Genomic DNA, 3,528 nt, shown 5'->3' with positions numbered 1-3,528 from the left:
TGTTGTCATGTAATTTCCAAGATCATCTTACCATGCAGGCCAAGAAGAAGAGCCACCTTCCACTTCGGAAGGGGAAGTCCCCCATGATCACCCATGGCAAATATGCAAAACCTCCATGCCTAGCTACTAAATCAGCCCATAGATCAACACGCTTAACTAGGATATTATCCCCATACACCACTGACACCACACAACTCCATTTACCATTACATGTATTAACACGAACATGAATAGCTTAAGCAGAGCAACCCACCAGCAAAACATCTACATCATTTGGATTCAAACATATCCAGATTCTACCAAGCGGAGAACAATTGTAATTCGTAAGGACACTCCAAGACTTGAAAATGGCATTCGCCGCCTTATTTTGATTCTTCTCCTTAACCTTAGTTTTCACCACCCCACACAAAGAAAGCCTATTGGAAGCAATGAGGTTCTTTACTTCAGATTGTTTAAGGGGGTCATTTAACCCTCTGATATTCCAGCATCCAAAAAACATGATTAAAGTTAAGGAGAGAATCGCAACCTCAATATGGCTAACACCATCTACCTCTCCTAGGGGAGTGATGCTTCTTGCCCTTTTTATGCTTGTCCCCCGACCCATTCTTCTTTTTCTAAAGTGAATCTCTAGCTTTTGTTGCCAACGTGTTGGACAGAGTTACGAAAGTATCACTATTATCTTCACCTAGAATGGCAAGTGGACCTGGAGAAATCTCTTCTTCTTCCCCACTTTCAGTAGTCTCATTAGGCACATTCGACACCACCATCTGCAAATCAGGATCAACAAGTGAAGATGACTTAACAATTTCTCCATGAGCCAGCTTGGCAACCACCAAATGCTTTTCAAGATCACTATGTGAAGGCTGCAGATCAACCTCTCTTTGATCCTCCTTAGAATTATCTGCCAAAGTATGAATAGGCATAGCAACACCAGAATCAACACAACATGTAGACTTCCTCTTATGTGAGACATGGGTCCATTCATCCTCATTAGCTACACCACTCGGGCCAACCTTATCCTTAGCAACCCAAACAAGCTTACCCTTACTCTCACTAGGCTTAGTTTGAAAAGAGCAATTATGACCAGATGCCCCACATTCCGAACATTTAATGGGAACCCATTCAAACGAGCACAAATAGTTATCCAATCCCCATTCACACAACGGAAGTCAAAATCCTCCACTAACTCCTCCAAAGCATTATTCTCAACACAAACACGTGCATAGCTAAGACGTTTACGTGCAAGAGTGATCGCATTTGCCCGTAGAAGACGTCCCACAACACTAGCTACATGACTCAATACCTCTGCCATCCAGTACTCAAAAGGAATATTATAAAGTTTCACCCAAACAGGAATGCAATGTAAATTATCCTTAGTCAGAGTCATATTAGGGTGCCAACGCTTCAAAATAAGTGGCCTACTAGCCATACTCCAAGGTGCTCCTTCAAGAACTAATAGAGCTTGGTGGAGAGAATCAAACTTGAAAAAATAGAAACCAGCATCTGAGGATAAAACCTCCTTAAGGCCAAATCTATCCCACAGTTTATGAGCAATAGAATTCACTATAGGAAAAGCTAATTTTTTGCCAACAAAGGAACCAACCAAAGTCATCCTCCACATTTCACAACCCAAGGTAGCCACCTCTACAGGCAGAACCATCTTCACTCGACCATTATCACACTGAGGCTTAACATAATTTAATTCCAGAGGACATGAATCTAAGTCTACGTCATTTACTTGAGACCCATTTAACACCTTAGCACATGTTTTTGGTTTCAATTGTCCCAATTCACCCTCAATTGAATAATTGGGTGTTGAATTATCCACTTGCAAGACATGAGGATCACCAATTGAATCAGCATTATCACACAATCCCGTCTGGAAAGTACCTGCGTTCTGAACATTGAGAATCTTGGCTGAATTAGTTGATAATACTCCATAAGAGTCGTCGGCTAGGGGAGTGGAGATATTTGGTGGATGATTTGAAGAATGGGTGTGGCCGGAAATATGGGCGGCGCTTGGGAGGTCGACCGCGGTTTGGATGGAGGCCATGGCTATTTTGAGTGGCGTGAGGCCAGGTGAGATGGGGGGAGTGAAGTGGAGGGCTTGCCGTCGCCTATGGTGGTGGCGACTGGCAGCTTGGGTTGTGGGGGAGGGTTGTTTTGTGGTAAGGGTGGGTGGTTTTTGAAGATTGGGGCTGTTTCCGGCAAAATTTTGGGCGGGCGTTGGTGGGAGGTTGTAGAAGGCGGTGAGAGGATTCCGGTGGTGGGTGAGTCCAGTGGCTTGGGCGGCGGGTGGTGATGGTTGTTGATTGGAGGTGGCGGCGGCTCACCCATGGAGTAGAGAGAAAAGGGCTTAGCTGTTTGCTCCACTCAACGCTTCTAATGAAACAGAGAAGGCATTCCTCCCAGATGTTCAACTTGCTACCAGTCATTTCCTGTTGTTGAAATTACTTTAAAGGCATTGAATAACTCCTCCAGTATTTTTTTTTTTTTTTTACTTGACTCTTGCCTTCAGAAGTTTTATAAACTTTCTTCTTTGTGCAGAAAGCATTATTTCCTATTGTATTAGGCCCCTATTTACTTGACTTTCGTTTTTTGTGATAATTCCTTTGTGTTAGTTATAAAATTGATTAGTTTATGTTAGGTCTTTTGGACATTCATAATAAGCACATTGTTGTTATTGTTACTATTGTAATATTATGGTAAATGATTGATGTTTTTGTAAAACTTATTATGTTAGTGATTTCGCTTCTTCAAAACTTGGAAAATTTGTTGAGCTGATTGCTGACCTAACAAAGCTAAAGCTTGTATTCATGAACGACAGTTTAACCACTGTCGGTAAACTTATTGTCGTTTCAAATTTTGTCCCTAAAATGTTTATTAATTATGCTGCTATAATTGACTGCAACTCTAGAGAGATTTTCATGGTCTGTTTTCATTTACATTGTGATATGTTCGTTACATCTATTCACTTTGAAATTACTAGCATATAACAAAAGCTTACGTCTTCCCTTTTGATGTTTTCAAGTAAAAGATGATTATTTACACCAACTAGCATGTTAAAATTCTTTTCTTTTTGGCCAGAAAGGCTTTTAAATGTTCCGAGTAATAATTATTGTGCAAGGATATAAGTAAGATACCCTTTGAAGAGCAATATATAATCTGGTGCCGAAGTTAAGTCGTTTCCACTTGCACAGCATCACATCTGCAAGCACCTTATTTTGACTATATTTTCAGTTAACTAACTATTTTTTGATGTTCTATCAGGCACTTCTCAAGTAAGCAAAAATTAGATGTGAAAGAACTAAGTTGAAAGTGATCGATATGGTAAATTTTTATGATCGTTTTCCATTTCAAAGGAGATATTGTGGTCCAGTATTACGCCTATTACTCTTGTGCACATACTTCGAATTGAATTCCTTTCCAAATCATATTTTAATGTCATATGGCTTTATGTAGTGAGGTAATCAATATTGCTGTATAAGAGGTTTTTTCTATGTTTTTAATAAAATTAATTGTGTGCAG

Source organism: Olea europaea, chromosome 7, assembly GCF_002742605.1.
Source record: "Olea europaea var. sylvestris chromosome 7, O_europaea_v1, whole genome shotgun sequence".
Classification (NCBI taxonomy): Eukaryota; Viridiplantae; Streptophyta; class Magnoliopsida; order Lamiales; family Oleaceae; genus Olea; species Olea europaea.
Note: the sequence above shows the minus strand (reverse complement) of the source record.